Below are 25,810 nucleotides of genomic sequence, written 5' to 3'. Positions count from 1 at the left end.
TCGGGCTGGTGCGAATGTTTCAATGTCCGTATGTGCCAAACCGTTGGATTGTGACACACCTTTACGCGTCTCTCGCTCGCTGCGCTCGCTCGAAAACTATAGCCTAACCTAAAACCAATCCCTCTTGCGTTAGTCATTCGATATGAAGGCAACTTATTTCGAATTTGCGAACGTGTCGGATCGTATGTGAGGTTGGACTAAATTTTTACGAGCGAGCGGAGCGAGTGAGCAACGATCACAATTTCCAAGCTATACATATACCTAATGTTGCCTTGCATATATTTCGTGTTATTACCTAATTTTGTCAGCCACTTCGGACATCACATTGCACTGTAGTATGTGGAAATAGTACTATTTATGTGAAAATATTCATAAACTGTAAACATTTGTCAGTAGGCAATATGATAAAGACTTCCGGCTCCTCGGGCTGGTGCGAATGTTTCAATGTCAGTATGTGCCAAACCGTTCGATTGTGACACACCTTTACGCGTCTCTCGCTCGCTCGAAAACTGTAGCCTAACCTAAAACCAATCCATCTTGCGTTCATTATTCGATATGGTGGCGACATATTTCGAATTTGCGAACGTGTCGGATCGGTTGTGAGGTTGGAGTAGATAATTACGAGCGAGCGGAGCGAGCGATCAACGATCACAATTTGCAAGGTATACATATACCTTGCAATATGCATATATATCGTGTTAGTACCTAATTTTGTCAGCCACTTCGGACATCACATTGCACTGTAGTATGTGGAAATAGTACTATTTATGTGGTACTATTCATAAACTGTAAACATTTGTCAGTAGGCAATAGGATAAAGACTTCCGGCTCGTCGGGCTAGTGCGAATGCTTCAATGTCCATATGTGCCAAACCGTTGGATTGTGACACACCGTTACGCGTCTCTCGCTCGCTGCGCTCGCTCGAAAACTATAGCCTAACCTAAAACCAATCCCTCTTGCGTTAGTCATTCGATATGAAGGCGACTTATTTCGAATTTGCGAACGTGTTGGATCGTATGTGAGGTTGGACTAAATTTTTACGAGCGAGCGGAGCGAGCGAGCAACGATCACAATTTGCAAGGTATACATATACCTTATATTGCCTTGCATACATTTCGTGTTATTACCTAATTTTGTCAGCAATTTCGGACATCACATTGCACTGTACTATGTGGAAATAGTACTATTTATGTGAAACTATTCATAAACTGTAAACTTTTGTCAGTAGGCAATAGGTTAAAGACTTCCGGCTCCTCGGGCTGGTGCGAATGTTTCAATGTCAGTATGTGCCAAACCGTTCGATTGTGACACACCTTTACGCGTCTCTCGCTCGCTGCGCTCGCTCGAAAACTGTAGCCGAACCTAAAACCAATCCATCTTGCGTTCATTATTCGATATGGTGGCGACATATTTCGAATTTGCGAACGTGTCGGATCGGTTGTGAGGTTGGAGTAGATAATTACGAGCGAGCGGAGCGAGCGAGCAACGATCACAATTTGCAAGGTATACATATACCTTGCAATATGCATATATATCGTGTTAGTACCTAATTTTGTCAGCCACTTCGGACATCACATTGCACTGTAGTATGTGGAAATAGTACTATTTATGTGGTACTATTCATAAACTGTAAACATTTGTCAGTAGGCAATAGGATAAAGACTTCCGGCTCCTCGGGCTAGTGCGAATGTTTCAATGTCAGTATGTGCCAAACCGTTCGATTGTGACACACCTTTACGGGTCTCTCGCTCGCTGCGCTCGCTCGAAAACTATAGCCTAACCTAAAACCAATCCCTCTTGCGTTAGTCATTCGATATGAAGGCGACTTATTTCGAATTTGCGAACGTGTCGGATCGTATGTGAGGTTGGACTAAATTTTTACGAGCGAGCGGAGCGAGCGAGCAACGATAACAATTTGCAAGGTATACATATAACTTGCAATATGCATATATATCGTGTTTGTACCTAATATTGTCAGCCACTTCGGACATCACATTGCACTTTAGTATGTGGAAGTAGTACTATTTATGTGATACTATTCATAAACTGTAAACATTTGTCAGTAGGCAATAGGATAAAGACTTCCGGCTCCTCGGGCTGGTGCGAATGTTACAATGTCCGTATGTGACAAACCGTTGGATTGTGACACACCTTTACGCGTCTCTCGCTCGCTGCGCTCGCTCGAAAACTATAGCCTAACCTAAAACCAATCCCTCTTGCGTTAGTCATTCGATATGAAGGCGACTTATTTCGAATTTGCGAACGTGTCGGATCGGATGTGAGGTTGGACTAAATTTTTACGAGCGAGCGGAGCGAGCGAGCAACGATCACAATTTGCAAGGTATACATATACCTTGCAATATGCATATATATCGTGTTAGTACCTAATTTTGTCAGCCATTTCGGACATCACATTGCACTGTACTATGTGGAAATAGTACTATTTATGTGAAACTATTCATAAACTGTAAACATTTGTCAGTAGGCAATAGGATCAAGACTTCCGGCTCCTCGGGCTGGTGCGAATGTTTCAATGTCCGTATGTGCCAAACCGTTGGATTGTGACACACCTTTACGCGTCTCTCGCTCGCTGCGCTCGCTCGAAAACTATAGCCTAACCTAAAACCAATCCCTCTTGCGTTAGTCATTCGATATGAAGGCAACTTATTTCGAATTTGCGAACGTGTCGGATCGTATGTGAGGTTGGACTAAATTTTTACGAGCGAGCGGAGCGAGTGAGCAACGATCACAATTTCCAAGCTATACATATACCTAATGTTGCCTTGCATATATTTCGTGTTATTACCTAATTTTGTCAGCCACTTCGGACATCACATTGCACTGTAGTATGTGGAAATAGTACTATTTATGTGAAAATATTCATAAACTGTAAACATTTGTCAGTAGGCAATATGATAAAGACTTCCGGCTCCTCGGGCTGGTGCGAATGTTTCAATGTCAGTATGTGCCAAACCGTTCGATTGTGACACACCTTTACGCGTCTCTCGCTCGCTCGAAAACTGTAGCCTAACCTGAAACCAATCCATCTTGCGTTCATTATTCGATATGGTGGCGACATATTTCGAATTTGCGAACGTGTCGGATCGGTTGTGAGGTTGGAGTAGATAATTACGAGCGAGCGGAGCGAGCGATCAACGATCACAATTTGCAAGGTATACATATACCTTGCAATATGCATATATATCGTGTTAGTACCTAATTTTGTCAGCCACTTCGGACATCACATTGCACTGTAGCATGTGGAAATAGTACTATTTATGTGGTACTATTCATAAACTGTAAACATTTGTCAGTAGGCAATAGGATAAAGCCTTCCGGCTCCTTGGGCTGGTGTGCATGTTTCCATGTCCGTATGTGCCAAACCGTTGGATTCTGACACACCTTTACGGGTCTCTCGCTCGCTGCGCTCGCTCGAAAACTATAGCCTAACCTAAAACCAATCCCTCTTGCGTTAGTCATTCGATATGAAGGCGACTTATTTCGAATTTGCGAACGTGTCGGATCGTATGTGAGGTTGGACTAAATTTTTACGAGCGAGCGGAGCGAGCGAGCAACGATAACAATTTGCAAGGTATACATATAACTTGCAATATGCATATATATCGTGTTAGTACCTAATTTTGTCAGCCACTTCGGACATCACATTGCACTTTAGTATGTGGAAGTAGTACTATTTATGTGATACTATTCATAAACTGTAAACATTTGTCAGTAGGCAATAGGATAAAGACTTCCGGCTCCTCGGGCTGGTGCGAATGTTACAATGTCCGTATGTGACAAACCGTTGGATTGTGACACACCTTTACGCGTGTCTCGCTCGCTGCGCTCGCTCGAAAACGATAGCCTAACCTAAAACCAATCCCTCTTGCGTTAGTCATTCGATATGAAGGCGACTTATTTCGAATTTGCGAACGTGTCGGATCGGATGTGAGGTTGGACTAAATTTTTACGAGCGAGCGGAGCGAGCGAGCAACGATCACAATTTGCAAGGTATACATATACCTTGCAATATGCATATATATCGTGTTAGTACCTAATTTTGTCAGCCATTTCGGACATCACATTGCACTGTACTATGTGGAAATAGTACTATTTATGTGAAACTATTCATAAGCTGTAAACATTTGTCAGTAGGCAATAGGATCAAGACTTCCGGCTCCTCGGGCTGATGCGAATGTTTCAATGTCCGTATGTGCCAAACCGTTGGATTGTGACACACCTTTACGCGTCTCTCGCTCGCTGCGCTCGCTCGAAAACTATAGCCTAACCTAAAACCAATCCCTCTTGCGTTAGTCATTCGATATGAAGGCAACTTATTTCGAATTTGCGAACGTGTCGGATCGTATGTGAGAATGGACTAAATTTTTACGAGCGAGCGGAGCGAGTGAGCAACGATCACAATTTCCAAGCTATACATATACCTAATGTTGCCTTGCATATATTTCGTGTTATTACCTAATTTTGTCAGCCACTTCGGACATCACATTGCACTGTAGTATGTGGAAATAGTACTATTTATGTGAAAATATTCATAAACTGTAAACATTTGTCAGTAGGCAATATGATAAAGACTTCCGGCTCCTCGGGCTGGTGCGAATGTTTCAATGTCAGTATGTGCCAAACCGTTCGATTGTGACACACCTTTACGCGTCTCTCGCTCGCTCGAAAACTGTAGCCTAACCTAAAACCAACCCATCTTGCGTTCATTATTCGATATGGTGGCGACATATTTCGAATTTGCGAACGTGTCGGATCGGTTGTGAGGTTGGAGTAGATAATTACGAGCGAGCGGAGCGAGCGATCAACGATCACAATTTGCAAGGTATACATATACCTTGCAATATGCATATATATCGTGTTAGTACCTAATTTTGTCAGCCACTTCGGACATCACATTGCACTGTAGTATGTGGAAATAGTACTATTTATGTGGTACTATTCATAAACTGTAAACATTTGTCAGTAGGCAATAGGATAAAGACTTCCGGCTCCTCGGGCTAGTGCGAATGTTTCAATGTCCATATGTGCCAAACCGTTGGATTGTGACACACCTTTACGCGTCTCTCGCTCGCTGCGCTCGCTCGAAAACTATAGCCTAACCTAAAACCAATCCCTCTTGCGTTAGTCATTCGATATGAAGGCGACTTATTTCGAATTTGCGAACGTGTTGGATCGTATGTGAGGTTGGACTAAATTTTTGCGAGCGAGCGGAGCGAGCGAGCAACGATCACAATTTGCAAGGTATACATATACCTTATATTGCCTTGCATACATTTCGTGTTATTACCTAATTTTGTCAGCCATTTCGGACATCACATTGCACAGTACTATGTGGAAATAGTACTATTTATGTGAAACTATTCATAAACTGTAAACATTTGTCAGTAGGCAATATGATAAAGACTTCCGGCTCCTCGGGCTGGTGCGAATGTTTCAATGTCAGTATGTGCCAAACCGTTCGATTGTGACACACCTTTACGCGTCTCTCGCTCGCTGCGCTCGCTCGAAAACTGTAGCCGAACCTAAAACCAACCCATCTTGCGTTCATTATTCGATATGGTGGCGACATATTTCGAATTTGCGAACGTGTCGGATCGGTTGTGAGGTTGGAGTAGATAATTACGAGCGAGCGGAACGAGCGAGCAACGATCACAATTTGCAAGGTATACATATACCTTGCAATATGCATTTTATATCGTGTTAGTACCTAATTTTGTCAGCCACTTCGGACATCACATTGCACTGTAGTATGTGGAAATAGTACTATTTATGTGGTACTATTCATAAACTGTAAACATTTGTCAGTAGGCAATAGGATAAAGACTTCCGGCTCCTCGGGCTTGTGCGAATGTTTCAATGTCCGTATGTGACAAACCGTTGGATTGTGACACACCTTTACGCGTGTCTCGCTCGCTGCGCTCGCTCGAAAACGATAGCCTAACCTAAAACCAATCCCTCTTGCGTTAGTCATTCGATATGAAGGCGACTTATTTCGAATTTGCGAACGTGTCGGATCGGATGTGAGGTTGGACTAAATTTTTACGAGCGAGCGGAGCGAGCGAGCAACGATCACAATTTGGAAGGTATACATATACCTTGCAATATGCATATATATCGTGTTAGTACCTAATTTTGTCAGCCATTTCGGACATCACATTGCACTGTACTATGTGGAAATAGTACTATTTATGTGAAACTATTCATAAACTGTAAACATTTGTCAGTAGGCAATAGGATCAAGACTTCCGGCTCCTCGGGCTGGTGCGAATGTTTCAATGTCCGTATGTGCCAAACCGTTGGATTGTGACACACCTTTACGCGTCTCTCGCTCGCTGCGCTCGCTCGAAAACTATAGCCTAACCTAAAACCAATCCCTCTTGCGTTAGTCATTCGATATGAAGGCAACTTATTTCGAATTTGCGAACGTGTCGGATCGTATGTGGGGTTGGACTAAATTTTTACGAGCGAGCGGAGCGAGTGAGCAACGATAACAATTTGCAAGGTATACATATAACTTGCAATATGCATATATATCGTGTTAGTACCTAATTTTGTCAGCCACTTCGGACATCACATTGCACTTTAGTATGTGGAAGTAGTACTATTTATGTGATACTATTCATAAACTGTAAACATTTGTCAGTAGGCAATAGGATAAAGACTTCCGGCTCCTCGGGCTGGTGCGAATGTTACAATGTCCGTATGTGACAAACCGTTGGATTGTGACACACCTTTACGCGTGTCTCGCTCGCTGCGCTCGCTCGAAAACGATAGCCTAACCTAAAACCAATCCCTCTTGCGTTAGTCATTCGATATGAAGGCGACTTATTTCGAATTTGCGAACGTGTCGGATCGGATGTGAGGTTGGACTAAATTTTTACGAGCGAGCGGAGCGAGCGAGCAACGATCACAATTTGCAAGGTATACATATACCTTGCAATATGCATATATATCGTGTTAGTACCTAATTTTGTCAGCCATTTCGGACATCACATTGCACTGTACTATGTGGAAATAGTACTATTTATGTGAAACTATTCATAAACTGTAAACATTTGTCAGTAGGCAATAGGATCAAGACTTCCGGCTCCTCGGGCTGGTGCGAATGTTTCAATGTCCGTATGTGCCAAACCGTTGGATTGTGACACACCTTTACGCGTCTCTCGCTCGCTGCGCTCGCTCGAAAACTATAGCCTAACCTAAAACCAATCCCTCTTGCGTTAGTCATTCGATATGAAGGCAACTTATTTCGAATTTGCGAACGTGTCGGATCGTATGTGAGGTTGGACTAAATTTTTACGAGCGAGCGGAGCGAGTGAGCAACGATCACAATTTCCAAGCTATACATATACCTAATGTTGCCTTGCATATAATTCGTGTTATTACCTAATTTTGTCAGCCACTTCGGACATCACATTGCACTGTAGTATGTGGAAATAGTACTATTTATGTGAAAATATTCATAAACTGTAAACATTTGTCAGTAGGCAATATGATAAAGACTTCCGGCTCCTCGGGCTGGTGCGAATGTTTCAATGTCAGTATGTGCCAAACCGTTCGATTGTGACACACCTTTACGCGTCTCTCGCTCGCTCGAAAACTGTAGCCTAACCTAAAACCAATCCATCTTGCGTTCATTATTCGATATGGTGGCGACATATTTGTTATTTGCGAACGTGTCGGATCGGTTGTGAGGTTGGAGTAGATAATTACGAGCGAGCGGAACGAGCGAGCAACGATCACAATTTGCAAGGTATACATATACCTTGCAATATGCATTTTATATCGTGTTAGTACCTAATTTTGTCAGCCACTTCGGACATCACATTGCACTGTAGTATGTGGAAATAGTACTATTTATGTGAAACTATTCATAAACTGTAAACATTTGTCAGTAGGCAATAGGATCAAGACTTCCGGCTCCTCGGGCTGGTGCGAATGTTTCAATGTCCGTATGTGCCAAACCGTTGGATTGTGACACACCTTTACGCGTCTCTCGCTCGCTGCGCTCGCTCGAAAACTATAGCCTAACCTAAAACCAATCCCTCTTGCGTTAGTCATTCGATATGAAGGCAACTTATTTCGAATTTGCGAACGTGTCGGATCGTATGTGGGGTTGGACTAAATTTTTACGAGCGAGCGGAGCGAGTGAGCAACGATAACAATTTGCAATGTATACATATAACTTGCAATATGCATATATATCGTGTTAGTACCTAATTTTGTCAGCCACTTCGGACATCACATTGCACTTTAGTATGTGGAAGTAGTACTATTTATGTGATACTATTCATAAACTGTAAACATTTGTCAGTAGGCAATAGGATAAAGACTTCCGGCTCCTCGGGCTTGTGCGAATGTTTCAATGTCCGTATGTGACAAACCGTTGGATTGTGACACACCTTTACGCGTGTCTCGCTCGCTGCGCTCGCTCGAAAACGATAGCCTAACCTAAAACCAATCCCACTTGCGTTAGTCATTCGATATGAAGGCGACTTATTTCGAATTTGCGAACGTGTCGGATCGGATGTGAGGTTGGACTAAATTTTTACGAGCGAGCGGAGCGAGCGAGCAACGATCACAATTTGCAAGGTATACATATACCTTGCAATATGCATATATATCGTGTTAGTACCTAATTTTGTCAGCCATTTCGGACATCACATTGCACTGTACTATGTGGAAATAGTACTATTTATGTGAAACTATTCATAAACTGTAAACATTTGTCAGTAGGCAATAGGATCAAGACTTCCGGCTCCTCGGGCTGGTGCGAATGTTTCAATGTCCGTATGTGCCAAACCGTTGGATTGTGACACACCTTTACGCGTCTCTCGCTCGCTGCGCTCGCTCGAAAACTATAGCCTAACCTAAAACCAATCCCTCTTGCGTTAGTCATTCGATATGAAGGCAACTTATTTCGAATTTGCGAACGTGTCGGATCGTATGTGAGAATGGACTAAATTTTTACGAGCGAGCGGAGCGAGTGAGCAACGATCACAATTTCCAAGCTATACATATACCTAATGTTGCCTTGCATATATTTCGTGTTATTACCTAATTTTGTCAGCCACTTCGGACATCACATTGCACTGTAGTATGTGGAAATAGTACTATTTATGTGAAAATATTCATAAACTGTAAACATTTGTCAGTAGGCAATATGATAAAGACTTCCGGCTCCTCGGGCTGGTGCGAATGTTTCAATGTCAGTATGTGCCAAACCGTTCGATTGTGACACACCTTTACGCGTCTCTCGCTCGCTCGAAAACTGTAGCCTAACCTAAAACCAACCCATCTTGCGTTCATTATTCGATATGGTGGCGACATATTTCGAATTTGCGAACGTGTCGGATCGGTTGTGAGGTTGGAGTAGATAATTACGAGCGAGCGGAGCGAGCGATCAACGATCACAATTTGCAAGGTATACATATACCTTGCAATATGCATATATATCGTGTTAGTACCTAATTTTGTCAGCCACTTCGGACATCACATTGCACTGTAGTATGTGGAAATAGTACTATTTATGTGGTACTATTCATAAACTGTAAACATTTGTCAGTAGGCAATAGGATAAAGACTTCCGGCTCCTCGGGCTAGTGCGAATGTTTCAATGTCCATATGTGCCAAACCGTTGGATTGTGACACACCTTTACGCGTCTCTCGCTCGCTGCGCTCGCTCGAAAACTATAGCCTAACCTAAAACCAATCCCTCTTGCGTTAGTCATTCGATATGAAGGCGACTTATTTCGAATTTGCGAACGTGTTGGATCGTATGTGAGGTTGGACTAAATTTTTGCGAGCGAGCGGAGCGAGCGAGCAACGATCACAATTTGCAAGGTATACATATACCTTATATTGCCTTGCATACATTTCGTGTTATTACCTAATTTTGTCAGCCATTTCGGACATCACATTGCACAGTACTATGTGGAAATAGTACTATTTATGTGAAACTATTCATAAACTGTAAACATTTGTCAGTAGGCAATATGATAAAGACTTCCGGCTCCTCGGGCTGGTGCGAATGTTTCAATGTCAGTATGTGCCAAACCGTTCGATTGTGACACACCTTTACGCGTCTCTCGCTCGCTGCGCTCGCTCGAAAACTGTAGCCGAACCTAAAACCAACCCATCTTGCGTTCATTATTCGATATGGTGGCGACATATTTCGAATTTGCGAACGTGTCGGATCGGTTGTGAGGTTGGAGTAGATAATTACGAGCGAGCGGAACGAGCGAGCAACGATCACAATTTGCAAGGTATACATATACCTTGCAATATGCATTTTATATCGTGTTAGTACCTAATTTTGTCAGCCACTTCGGACATCACATTGCACTGTAGTATGTGGAAATAGTACTATTTATGTGGTACTATTCATAAACTGTAAACATTTGTCAGTAGGCAATAGGATAAAGACTTCCGGCTCCTCGGGCTTGTGCGAATGTTTCAATGTCCGTATGTGACAAACCGTTGGATTGTGACACACCTTTACGCGTGTCTCGCTCGCTGCGCTCGCTCGAAAACGATAGCCTAACCTAAAACCAATCCCTCTTGCGTTAGTCATTCGATATGAAGGCGACTTATTTCGAATTTGCGAACGTGTCGGATCGGATGTGAGGTTGGACTAAATTTTTACGAGCGAGCGGAGCGAGCGAGCAACGATCACAATTTGGAAGGTATACATATACCTTGCAATATGCATATATATCGTGTTAGTACCTAATTTTGTCAGCCATTTCGGACATCACATTGCACTGTACTATGTGGAAATAGTACTATTTATGTGAAACTATTCATAAACTGTAAACATTTGTCAGTAGGCAATAGGATCAAGACTTCCGGCTCCTCGGGCTGGTGCGAATGTTTCAATGTCCGTATGTGCCAAACCGTTGGATTGTGACACACCTTTACGCGTCTCTCGCTCGCTGCGCTCGCTCGAAAACTATAGCCTAACCTAAAACCAATCCCTCTTGCGTTAGTCATTCGATATGAAGGCAACTTATTTCGAATTTGCGAACGTGTCGGATCGTATGTGGGGTTGGACTAAATTTTTACGAGCGAGCGGAGCGAGTGAGCAACGATAACAATTTGCAAGGTATACATATAACTTGCAATATGCATATATATCGTGTTAGTACCTAATTTTGTCAGCCACTTCGGACATCACATTGCACTTTAGTATGTGGAAGTAGTACTATTTATGTGATACTATTCATAAACTGTAAACATTTGTCAGTAGGCAATAGGATAAAGACTTCCGGCTCCTCGGGCTGGTGCGAATGTTACAATGTCCGTATGTGACAAACCGTTGGATTGTGACACACCTTTACGCGTGTCTCGCTCGCTGCGCTCGCTCGAAAACGATAGCCTAACCTAAAACCAATCCCTCTTGCGTTAGTCATTCGATATGAAGGCGACTTATTTCGAATTTGCGAACGTGTCGGATCGGATGTGAGGTTGGACTAAATTTTTACGAGCGAGCGGAGCGAGCGAGCAACGATCACAATTTGCAAGGTATACATATACCTTGCAATATGCATATATATCGTGTTAGTACCTAATTTTGTCAGCCATTTCGGACATCACATTGCACTGTACTATGTGGAAATAGTACTATTTATGTGAAACTATTCATAAACTGTAAACATTTGTCAGTAGGCAATAGGATCAAGACTTCCGGCTCCTCGGGCTGGTGCGAATGTTTCAATGTCCGTATGTGCCAAACCGTTGGATTGTGACACACCTTTACGCGTCTCTCGCTCGCTGCGCTCGCTCGAAAACTATAGCCTAACCTAAAACCAATCCCTCTTGCGTTAGTCATTCGATATGAAGGCAACTTATTTCGAATTTGCGAACGTGTCGGATCGTATGTGAGGTTGGACTAAATTTTTACGAGCGAGCGGAGCGAGTGAGCAACGATCACAATTTCCAAGCTATACATATACCTAATGTTGCCTTGCATATAATTCGTGTTATTACCTAATTTTGTCAGCCACTTCGGACATCACATTGCACTGTAGTATGTGGAAATAGTACTATTTATGTGAAAATATTCATAAACTGTAAACATTTGTCAGTAGGCAATATGATAAAGACTTCCGGCTCCTCGGGCTGGTGCGAATGTTTCAATGTCAGTATGTGCCAAACCGTTCGATTGTGACACACCTTTACGCGTCTCTCGCTCGCTCGAAAACTGTAGCCTAACCTAAAACCAATCCATCTTGCGTTCATTATTCGATATGGTGGCGACATATTTGTTATTTGCGAACGTGTCGGATCGGTTGTGAGGTTGGAGTAGATAATTACGAGCGAGCGGAACGAGCGAGCAACGATCACAATTTGCAAGGTATACATATACCTTGCAATATGCATTTTATATCGTGTTAGTACCTAATTTTGTCAGCCACTTCGGACATCACATTGCACTGTAGTATGTGGAAATAGTACTATTTATGTGAAACTATTCATAAACTGTAAACATTTGTCAGTAGGCAATAGGATCAAGACTTCCGGCTCCTCGGGCTGGTGCGAATGTTTCAATGTCCGTATGTGCCAAACCGTTGGATTGTGACACACCTTTACGCGTCTCTCGCTCGCTGCGCTCGCTCGAAAACTATAGCCTAACCTAAAACCAATCCCTCTTGCGTTAGTCATTCGATATGAAGGCAACTTATTTCGAATTTGCGAACGTGTCGGATCGTATGTGGGGTTGGACTAAATTTTTACGAGCGAGCGGAGCGAGTGAGCAACGATAACAATTTGCAAGGTATACATATAACTTGCAATATGCATATATATCGTGTTAGTACCTAATTTTGTCAGCCACTTCGGACATCACATTGCACTTTAGTATGTGGAAGTAGTACTATTTATGTGATACTATTCATAAACTGTAAACATTTGTCAGTAGGCAATAGGATAAAGACTTCCGGCTCCTCGGGCTGGTGCGAATGTTACAATGTCCGTATGTGACAAACCGTTGGATTGTGACACACCTTTACGCGTGTCTCGCTCGCTGCGCTCGCTCGAAAACGATAGCCTAACCTAAAACCAATCCCTCTTGCGTTAGTCATTCGATATGAATGCGACTTATTTCGAATTTGCGAACGTGTCGGATCGGATGTGAGGTTGGACTAAATTTTTACGAGCGAGCGGAGCGAGCGAGCAACGATCACAATTTGCAAGGTATACATATACCTTGCAATATGCATATATATCGTGTTAGTACCTAATTTTGTCAGCCATTTCGGACATCACATTGCACTGTACTATGTGGAAATAGTACTATTTATGTGAAACTATTCATAAACTGTAAGCATTTGTCAGTAGGCAATAGGATCAAGACTTCCGGCTCCTCGGGCTGGTGCGAATGTTTCAATGTCCGTATGTGCCAAACCGTTGGATTGTGACACACCTTTACGCGTCTCTCGCTCGCTGCGCTCGCTCGAAAACTATAGCCTAACCTAAAACCAATCCCTCTTGCGTTAGTCATTCGATATGAAGGCAACTTATTTCGAATTTGCGAACGTGTCGGATCGTATGTGAGGTTGGACTAAATTTTTACGAGCGAGCGGAGCGAGTGAGCAACGATCACAATTTCCAAGCTATACATATACCTAATGTTGCCTTGCATATAATTCGTGTTATTACCTAATTTTGTCAGCCACTTCGGACATCACATTGCACTGTAGTATGTGGAAATAGTACTATTTATGTGAAAATATTCATAAACTGTAAACATTTGTCAGTAGGCAATATGATAAAGACTTCCGGCTCCTCGGGCTGGTGCGAATGTTTCAATGTCAGTATGTGCCAAACCGTTCGATTGTGACACACCTTTACGCGTCTCTCGCTCGCTCGAAAACTGTAGCCTAACCTAAAACCAATCCATCTTGCGTTCATTATTCGATATGGTGGCGACATATTTCGAATTTGCGAACGTGTCGGATCGGTTGTGAGGTTGGAGTAGATAATTACGAGCGAGCGGAACGAGCGAGCAACGATCACAATTTGCAAGGTATACATATACCTTGCAATATGCATTTTATATCGTGTTAGTACCTAATTTTGTCAGCCACTTCGGACATCACATTGCACTGTAGTATGTGGAAATAGTACTATTTATGTGGTACTATTCATAAACTGTAAACATTTGTCAGTAGGCAATAGGATAAAGACTTCCGGCTCCTCGGGCTTGTGCGAATGTTTCAATGTCCGTATGTGACAAACCGTTGGATTGTGACACACCTTTACGCGTGTCTCGCTCGCTGCGCTCGCTCGAAAACGATAGCCTAACCTAAAACCAATCCCACTTGCGTTAGTCATTCGATATGAAGGCGACTTATTTCGAATTTGCGAACGTGTCGGATCGGATGTGAGGTTGGACTAAATTTTTACGAGCGAGCGGAGCGAGCGAGCAACGATCACAATTTGCAAGGTATACATATACCTTGCAATATGCATATATATCGTGTTAGTACCTAATTTTGTCAGCCATTTCGGACATCACATTGCACTGTACTATGTGGAAATAGTACTATTTATGTGAAACTATTCATAAACTGTAAACATTTGTCAGTAGGCAATAGGATCAAGACTTCCGGCTCCTCGGGCTGGTGCGAATGTTTCAATGTCCGTATGTGCCAAACCGTTGGATTGTGACACACCTTTACGCGTCTCTCGCTCGCTGCGCTCGCTCGAAAACTATAGCCTAACCTAAAACCAATCCCTCTTGCGTTAGTCATTCGATATGAAGGCAACTTATTTCGAATTTGCGAACGTGTCGGATCGTATGTGAGGTTGGACTAAATTTTTACGAGCGAGCGGAGCGAGTGAGCAACGATCACAATTTCCAAGCTATACATATACCTAATGTTGCCTTGCATATAATTCGTGTTATTACCTAATTTTGTCAGCCACTTCGGACATCACATTGCACTGTAGTATGTGGAAATAGTACTATTTATGTGAAAATATTCATAAACTGTAAACATTTGTCAGTAGGCAATATGATAAAGACTTCCGGCTCCTCGGGCTGGTGCGAATGTTTCAATGTCAGTATGTGCCAAACCGTTCGATTGTGACACACCTTTACGCGTCTCTCGCTCGCTCGAAAACTGTAGCCTAACCTAAAACCAATCCATCTTGCGTTCATTATTCGATATGGTGGCGACATATTTCGAATTTGCGAACGTGTCGGATCGGTTGTGAGGTTGGAGTAGATAATTACGAGCGAGCGGAACGAGCGAGCAACGATCACAATTTGCAAGGTATACATATACCTTGCAATATGCATTTTATATCGTGTTAGTACCTAATTTTGTCAGCCACTTCGGACATCACATTGCACTGTAGTATGTGGAAATAGTACTATTTATGTGGTACTATTCATAAACTGTAAACATTTGTCAGTAGGCAATAGGATAAAGACTTCCGGCTCCTCGGGCTTGTGCGAATGTTTCAATGTCCGTATGTGACAAACCGTTGGATTGTGACACACCTTTACGCGTGTCTCGCTCGCTGCGCTCGCTCGAAAACGATAGCCTAACCTAAAACCAATCCCACTTGCGTTAGTCATTCGATATGAAGGCGACTTATTTCGAATTTGCGAACGTGTCGGATCGGATGTGAGGTTGGACTAAATTTTTACGAGCGAGCGGTGCGAGCGAGCAACGATCACAATTTGGAAGGTATACATATACCTTGCAATATGCATATATATCGTGTTAGTACCTAATTTTGTCAGCCATTTCGGACATCACATTGCACTGTACTATGTGGAAATAGTACTATTTATGTGAAACTATTCATAAACTGTAAACATTTGTCAGTAGGCAATAGGATCAAGACTTCCGGCTCCTCGGGCTGGTGCGAATGTTTCAATGTCCGTATGTGCCAAACCGTTGGATTGTGACACACCTTTACGCGTCTCTCGCTCGCTGCGCTCGCTCGAAAACTATAGCCTAACCTAAAACCAATCCCTCTTGCGTTAGTCATTCGATATGAAGGCAACTTATTTCGAATTTGCGAACGTGTCGGATCGTATGTGAGGTTGGACTAAATTTTTACGAGCGAGCGGAGCGAGTGAGCAACGATCACAATTTCCAAGCTATACATATACCTAATGTTGCCTTGCATATAATTCGTGTTATTACCTAATTTTGTCAGCCACTTCGGACATCACATTGCACTGTAGTATGTGGAAATAGTACTATTTATGTGAAAATATTCATAAACTGTAAACATTTGTCAGTAGGCAATATGATAAAGACTTCCGGCTCCTCGGGCTGGTGCGAATGTTTCAATGTCAGTATGTGCCAAACCGTTCGATTGTGACACACCTTTACGCGTCTCTCGCTCGCTCGAAAACTGTAGCCTAACCTAAAACCAATCCATCTTGCGTTCATTATTCGATATGGTGGCGACATATTTCGAATTTGCGAACGTGTCGGATCGGTTGTGAGGTTGGAGTAGATAATTACGAGCGAGCGGAACGAGCGAGCAACGATCACAATTTGCAAGGTATACATATACCTTGCAATATGCATTTTATATCGTGTTAGTACCTAATTTTGTCAGCCACTTCGGACATCACATTGCACTGTAGTATGTGGAAATAGTACTATTTATGTGGTACTATTCATAAACTGTAAACATTTGTCAGTAGGCAATAGGATAAAGACTTCCGGCTCCTCGGGCTTGTGCGAATGTTTCAATGTCCGTATGTGACAAACCGTTGGATTGTGACACACCTTTACGCGTGTCTCGCTCGCTTCGCTCGCTCGAAAACGATAGCCTAACCTAAAACCAATCCCACTTGCGTTAGTCATTCGATATGAAGGCGACTTATTTCGAATTTGCGAACGTGTCGGATCGGATGTGAGGTTGGACTAAATTTTTACGAGCGAGCGGAGCGAGCGAGCAACGATCACAATTTGGAAGGTATACATATACCTTGCAATATGCATATATATCGTGTTAGTACCTAATTTTGTCAGCCATTTCGGACATCACATTGCACTGTACTATGTGGAAATAGTACTATTTATGTGAAACTATTCATAAACTGTAAACATTTGTCAGTAGGCAATAGGATCAAGACTTCCGGCTCCTCGGGCTGGTGCGAATGTTTCAATGTCCGTATGTGCCAAACCGTTGGATTGTGACACACCTTTACGCGTCTCTCGCTCGCTGCGCTCGCTCGAAAACTATAGCCTAACCTAAAACCAATCCCTCTTGCGTTAGTCATTCGATATGAAGGCAACTTATTTCGAATTTGCGAACGTGTCGGATCGTATGTGGGGTTGGACTAAATTTTTACGAGCGAGCGGAGCGAGTGAGCAACGATAACAATTTGCAAGGTATACATATAACTTGCAATATGCATATATATCGTGTTAGTACCTAATTTTGTCAGCCACTTCGGACATCACATTGCACTTTAGTATGTGGAAGTAGTACTATTTATGTGATACTATTCATAAACTGTAAACATTTGTCAGTAGGCAATAGGATAAAGACTTCCGGCTCCTCGGGCTTGTGCGAATGTTTCAATGTCCGTATGTGACAAACCGTTGGATTGTGACGCACCTTTACGCGTGTCTCGCTCGCTGCGCTCGCTCGAAAACGATAGCCTAACCTAAAACCAATCCCTCTTGCGTTAGTCATTCGATATGAAGGCGACTTATTTCGAATTTGCGAACGTGTCGGATCGGATGTGAGGTTGGACTAAATTTTTACGAGCGAGCGGAGCGAGCGAGCAACGATCACAATTTGGAAGGTATACATATACCTTGCAATATGCATATATATCGTGTTAGTACCTAATTTTGTCAGCCATTTCGGACATCACATTGCACTGTACTATGTGGAAATAGTACTATTTATGTGAAACTATTCATAAACTGTAAACATTTGTCAGTAGGCAATAGGATCAAGACTTCCGGCTCCTCGGGCTGGTGCGAATGTTTCAATGTCCGTATGTGCCAAACCGTTGGATTGTGACACACCTTTACGCGTCTCTCGCTCGCTGCGCTCGCTCGAAAACTATAGCCTAACCTAAAACCAATCCCTCTTGCGTTAGTCATTCGATATGAAGGCAACTTATTTCGAATTTGCGAACGTGTCGGATCGTATGTGGGGTTGGACTAAATTTTTACGAGCGAGCGGAGCGAGTGAGCAACGATCACAATTTCCAAGCTATACATACACCTAATGTTGCCTTGCATATATTTCGTGTTATTACCTAATTTTGTCAGCCACTTCGGACATCACATTGCACTGTAGTATGTGGAAATAGTACTATTTATGTGAAAATATTCATAAACTGTAAACATTTGTCAGTAGGCAATATGATAAAGACTTCCGGCTCCTCGGGCTGGTGCGAATGTTTCAATGTCAGTATGTGCCAAACCGTTCGATTGTGACACACCTTTACGCGTCTCTCGCTCGCTCGAAAACTGTAGCCTAACCTAAAACCAATCCATCTTGCGTTCATTATTCGATATGGTGGCGACATATTTCGAATTTGCGAACGTGTCGGATCGGTTGTGAGGTTGGAGTAGATAATTACGAGCGAGCGGAGCGAGCGAGCAACGATCACAATTTGCAAGGTATACATATACCTTGCAATATGCATATATATCGTGTTAGTACCTAATTTTGTCAGCCACTTCGGACATCACATTGCACTGTAGTATGTGGGAATAGTACTATTTATGTGGTACTATTCATAAACTGTAAACATTTGTCAGTAGGCAATAGGATAAAGACTTCCGGCTCCTCGGGCTAGTGCGAATGTTTCAATGTCCATATGTGCCAAACCGTTGGATTGTGACACACCTTTACGCGTCTCTCGCTCGCTGCGCTCGCTCGAAAACTATAGCCTAACCTAAAACCAATCCCTCTTGCGTTAGTCATTCGATATGAAGGCGACTTATTTCGAATTTGCGAACGTGTTGGATCGTATGTGAGGTTGGACTAAATTTTTACGAGCGAGCGGAGCGAGCGAGCAACGATCACAATTTGCAAGGTATACATATACCTTATATTGCCTTGCATACATTTCGTGTTATTACCTAATTTTGTCAGCCATTTCGGACATCACATTGCACTGTACTATGTGGAAATAGTACTATTTATGTGAAACTATTCATAAACTGTAAACATTTGTCAGTAGGCAATATGATAAAGACTTCCGGCTCCTCGGGCTGGTGCGAATGTTTCAATGTCAGTATGTGCCAAACCGTTCGATTGTGACACACCTTTACGCGTCTCTCGCTCGCTGCGCTCGCTCGAAAACTGTAGCCGAACCTAAAACCAATCCATCTTGCGTTCATTATTCGATATGGTGGCGACATATTTCGAATTTGCGAACGTGTCGGATCGGTTGTGAGGTTGGAGTAGATAATTACGAGCGAGCGGAACGAGCGAGCAACGATCACAATTTGCAAGATATACATATACCTTGCAATATGCATTTTATATCGTGTTAGTACCTAATTTTGTCAGCCACTTCGGACATCACATTGCACTGTAGTATGTGGAAATAGTACTATTTATGTGGTACTATTCATAAACTGTAAACATTTGTCAGTAGGCAATAGGATAAAGACTTCCGGCTCGTCGGGCTTGTGCGAATGTTTCAATGTCCGTATGTGCCAAACCGTTGGATTGTGACACACCTTTACGGGTCTCTCGCTCGCTGCGCTCGCTCGAAAACTATAGCCTAACCTAAAACCAATCCCTCTTGCGTTAGTCATTCGATATGAAGGCGACTTATTTCGAATTTGCGAACGTGTCGGATCGGTTGTGAGGTTGGAGTAGATAATTACGAGCGAGCGGAGCGAGCGAGCAACGATCACAATTTGCAAGGTATACATATACCTTGCAATATGCATATATATCGTGTTAGTACCTAATTTTGTCAGCCACTTCGGACATCACATTGCACTGTAGTATGTGGAAATAGTACTATTTATGTGGTACTATTCATAAACTGTAAACATTTGTCAGTAGGCAATAGGATAAAGACTTCCGGCTCCTCGGGCTAGTGCGAATGTTTCAATGTCCATATGTGCCAAACCGTTGGATTGTGACACACCTTTACGCGTCTCTCGCTCGCTGCGCTCGCTCGAAAACTATAGCCTAACCTAAAACCAATCCCTCTTGCGTTAGTCATTCGATATGAAGGCGACTTATTTCGAATTTGCGAACGTGTTGGATCGTATGTGAGGTTGGACTAAATTTTTACGAGCGAGCGGAGCGAGCGAGCAACGATCACAATTTGCAAGGTATACATATACCTTATATTGCCTTGCATACATTTCGTGTTATTACCTAATTTTGTCAGCCATTTCGGACATCACATTGCACTGTACTATGTGGAAATAGTACTATTTATGTGAAACTATTCATAAACTGTAAACATTTGTCAGTAGGCAATATGATAAAGACTTCCGGCTCCTCGGGCTGGTGCAAATGTTTCAATGTCAGTATGTGCCAAACCGTTCGATTGTGACACACCTTTACGCGTCTCTCGCTCGCTGCGCTCGCTCGAAAACTGTAGCCGAACCTAAAACCAATCCATCTTGCGTTCATTATTCGATATGGTGGCGACTTATTTCGAATTTGCGAACGTGTCGGATCGGTTGTGAGGTTGGAGTAGATAATTACGAGCGAGCGGAGCGAGCGAGCAACGATCACAATTTGCAAGGTATACATATACCTTGCAATATGCATATATATCGTGTTAGTACCTAATTTTGTCAGCCACTTCGGACATCACATTGCACTGTAGTATGTGGAAATAGTACTATTTATGTGGTACTATTCATAAACTGTAAACATTTGTCAGTAGGCAATAGGATAAAGACTTCCGGCTCCTCGGGCTAGTGCGAATGTTTCAATGTCCATATGTGCCAAACCGTTGGATTGTGACACACCTTTACGCGTCTCTCGCTCGCTGCGCTCGCTCGAAAACTATAGCCTAACCTAAAACCAATCCCTCTTGCGTTAGTCATTCGATATGAAGGCGACTTATTTCGAATTTGCGAACGTGTTGGATCGTATGTGAGGTTGGACTAAATTTTTACGAGCGAGCGGAGCGAGCGAGCAACGATCACAATTTGCAAGGTATACATATACCTTATATTGCCTTGCATACATTTCGTGTTATTACCTAATTTTGTCAGCCATTTCGGACATCACATTGCACTGTACTATGTGGAAATAGTACTATTTATGTGAAACTATTCATAAACTGTAAACATTTGTCAGTAGGCAATATGATAAAGACTTCCGGCTCCTCGGGCTGGTGCAAATGTTTCAATGTCAGTATGTGCCAAACCGTTCGATTGTGACACACCTTTACGCGTCTCTCGCTCGCTGCGCTCGCTCGAAAACTGTAGCCGAACCTAAAACCAATCCATCTTGCGTTCATTATTCGATATGGTGGCGACATATTTCGAATTTGCGAACGTGTCGGATCGGTTGTGAGGTTGGAGTAGATAATTACGAGCGAGCGGAACGAGCGAGCAACGATCACAATTTGCAAGGTATACATATACCTTGCAATATGCATTTTATATCGTGTTAGTACCTAATTTTGTCAGCCACTTCGGACATCACATTGCACTGTAGTATGTGGAAATAGTACTATTTATGTGGTACTATTCATAAACTGTAAACATTTGTCAGTAGGCAATAGGATAAAGACTTCCGGCTCCTCGGGCTTGTGCGAATGTTTCAATGTCCGTATGTGCCAAACCGTTGGATTGTGACACACCTTTACGGGTCTCTCGCTCGCTGCGCTCGCTCGAAAATTATAGCCTAACCTAAAACCAATCCCTCTTGCGTTAGTCATTCGATATGAAGGCGACTTATTTCGAATTTGCGAACGTGTCGGATCGTATGTGAGGTTGGACTAAATTTTTTCGAGCGAGCGGAGCGAGCGAGCAACGATCACAATTTGCAAGGTATACATATACCTTATAATGCCTTGCATACATTTCGTGTTATTACCTAACTTTGTCAGCCACTTCGGACATCACATTGCACTGTAGTATGTGGAAATAGTACTATTTATGTGGTACTATTCATAAACTGTAAACATTTGTCAGTAGGCAATAGGATAAAGACTTCCGGCTCCTCGGGCTTGTGCGAATGTTTCAATGTCCGTATGTGCCAAACCGTTGGATTGTGACACACCTTTACGGGTTTCTCGCTCGCTGCGCTCGCTCGAAAACTATAGCCTAACCTAAAACCAATACCTCTTGCGTTAGTCATTCGATATGAAGACGACTTATTTCGAATTTGCGAACGTGTCGGATCGTATGTGAGGTTGGACTAAATTTTTACGAGCGAGCGGTGCGAGCGAGCAACGATCACAATTTGCAAGGTATACATATAACTTGCAATATGCATATATATCGTGTTAGTACCTAATTTTGTCAGCCACTTCGGACATCACATTGCACTTTAGTATGTGGAAGTAGTACTATTTATGTGATACTATTCATAAACTGTAAACATTTGTCAGTAGGCAATAGGATAAAGACTTCCGGCTCCTCGGGCTGGTGCGAATGTTTCAATGTCCGTATGTGACAAACCGTTGGATTGTGACACACCTTTACGCGTGTTTCGCTCGCTGCGCTCGCTCGAAAACGATAGCCTAACCTAAAACCAATCCCTCTTGCGTTAGTCATTCGATATGAAGGCGACTTATTTCGAATTTGCGAACGTGTCGGATCGGATGTGAGGTTGGACTAAATTTTTACGAGCGAGCGGAGCGAGCGAGCAACGATCACAATTTGCAAGGTATACATATACCTTGCAATATGCATATATATCGTGTTAGTACCTAATTTTGTCAGCCATTTCGGACATCACATTGCACTGTACTATGTGGAAATAGTACTATTTATGTGAAACTATTCATAAACTGTAAACATTTGTCAGTAGGCAATAGGATCAAGACTTCCGGCTCCTCGGGCTGGTGAGAATGTTTCAATGTCCGTATGTGCCAAACCGTTGGATTGTGACACACCTTTAGGCGTCTCTCGCTCGCTGCGCTCGCTCGAAAACTATAGCCTAACCTAAAACCAATCCCTCTTGCGTTAGTCATTCGATATGAAGGCAACTTATTTCGAATTTGCGAACGTGTCGGATCGTATGTGAGGTTGGACTAAATTTTTACGAGCGAGCGGAGCGAGTGAGCAACGATCACAATTTCCAAGCTATACATATACCTAATGTTGCCTTGCATATATTTCGTGTTATTACCTAATTTTGTCAGCCACTTCGGACATCACATTGCACTGTAGTATGTGGAAATAGTACTATTTATGTGAAAATATTCATAAACTGTAAACATTTGTCAGTAGGCAGTATGATAAAGACTTCCGGCTCCTCGGGCTGGTGCGAATGTTTCAATGTCAGTATGTGCCAAACCGTTCGATTGTGACACACCTTTACGCGTCTCTCGCTCGCTGCGCTCGCTCGAAAACTGTAGCCGAACCTAAAACCAATCCATCTTGCGTTCATTATTCGATATGGTGGCGACATATTTCGAATTTGCGAACGTGTCGGATCGGTTGTGAGGTTGGAGTAGATAATTACGAGCGAGCGGAACGAGCGAGCAACGATCACAATTTGCAAGGTATACATATACCTTGCAATATGCATTTTATATCGTGTTAGTACCTAATTTTGTCAGCCACTTCGGACATCACATTGCACTGTAGTATGTGGAAATAGTACTATTTATGTGGTACTATTCATAAACTGTAAACATTTGTCAGTAGGCAATAGGATAAAGACTTCCGGCTCCTCGGGCTTGTGCGAATGTTTCAATGTCCGTATGTGCCAAACCGTTGGATTGTGACACACCTTTACGGGTCTCTCGCTCGCTGCGCTCGCTCGAAAACTATAGCCTAACCTAAAACCAATCCCTCTTGCGTTAGTCATTCGATATGAAGGCGACTTATTTCGAATTTGCGAACGTGTCGGATCGGTTGTGAGGTTGGAGTAGATAATTACGAGCGAGCGGAGCGAGCGAGCAACGATCACAATTTGCAAGGTATACATATACCTTGCAATATGCATATATATCGTGTTAGTACCTAATTTTGTCAGCCACTTCGGACATCACATTGCACTGTAGTATGTGGAAATAGTACTATTTATGTGGTACTATTCATAAACTGTAAACATTTGTCAGTAGGCAATAGGATAAAGACTTCCGGCTCCTCGGGCTAGTGCGAATGTTTCAATGTCCATATGTGCCAAACCGTTGGATTGTGACACACCTTTACGCGTCTCTCGCTCGCTGCGCTCGCTCGAAAACTATAGCCTAACCTAAAACCAATCCCTCTTGCGTTAGTCATTCGATATGAAGGCGACTTATTTCGAATTTGCGAACGTGTTGGATCGTATGTGAGGTTGGACTAAATTTTTACGAGCGAGCGGAGCGAGCGAGCAACGATCACAATTTGCAAGGTATACATATACCTTATATTGCCTTGCATACATTTCGTGTTATTACCTAATTTTGTCAGCCATTTCGGACATCACATTGCACTGTACTATGTGGAAATAGTACTATTTATGTGAAACTATTCATAAACTGTAAACATTTGTCAGTAGGCAATATGATAAAGACTTCCGGCTCCTCGGGCTGGTGCAAATGTTTCAATGTCAGTATGTGCCAAACCGTTCGATTGTGACACACCTTTACGCGTCTCTCGCTCGCTGCGCTCGCTCGAAAACTGTAGCCGAACCTAAAACCAATCCATCTTGCGTTCATTATTCGATATGGTGGCGACATATTTCGAATTTGCGAACGTGTCGGATCGGTTGTGAGGTTGGAGTAGATAATTACGAGCGAGCGGAACGAGCGAGCAACGATCACAATTTGCAAGGTATACATATACCTTGCAATATGCATTTTATATCGTGTTAGTACCTAATTTTGTCAGCCACTTCGGACATCACATTGCACTGTAGTATGTGGAAATAGTACTATTTATGTGGTACTATTCATAAACTGTAAACATTTGTCAGTAGGCAATAGGATAAAGACTTCCGGCTCCTCGGGCTTGTGCGAATGTTTCAATGTCCGTATGTGCCAAACCGTTGGATTGTGACACACCTTTACGGGTCTCTCGCTCGCTGCGCTCGCTCGAAAATTATAGCCTAACCTAAAACCAATCCCTCTTGCGTTAGTCATTCGATATGAAGGCGACTTATTTCGAATTTGCGAACGTGTCGGATCGTATGTGAGGTTGGACTAAATTTTTTCGAGCGAGCGGAGCGAGCGAGCAACGATCACAATTTGCAAGGTATACATATACCTTATAATGCCTTGCATACATTTCGTGTTATTACCTAACTTTGTCAGCCACTTCGGACATCACATTGCACTGTAGTATGTGGAAATAGTACTATTTATGTGGTACTATTCATAAACTGTAAACATTTGTCAGTAGGCAATAGGATAAAGACTTCCGGCTCCTCGGGCTTGTGCGAATGTTTCAATGTCCGTATGTGCCAAACCGTTGGATTGTGACACACCTTTACGGGTTTCTCGCTCGCTGCGCTCGCTCGAAAACTATAGCCTAACCTAAAACCAATACCTCTTGCGTTAGTCATTCGATATGAAGACGACTTATTTCGAATTTGCGAACGTGTCGGATCGTATGTGAGGTTGGACTAAATTTTTACGAGCGAGCGGTGCGAGCGAGCAACGATCACAATTTGCAAGGTATACATATAACTTGCAATA

This window comes from Bombus terrestris, unplaced genomic scaffold (genome assembly GCF_910591885.1).
Source record: "Bombus terrestris unplaced genomic scaffold, iyBomTerr1.2, whole genome shotgun sequence".
NCBI lineage: Eukaryota > Metazoa > Arthropoda > Insecta > Hymenoptera > Apidae > Bombus > Bombus terrestris.
Note: the sequence above shows the minus strand (reverse complement) of the source record.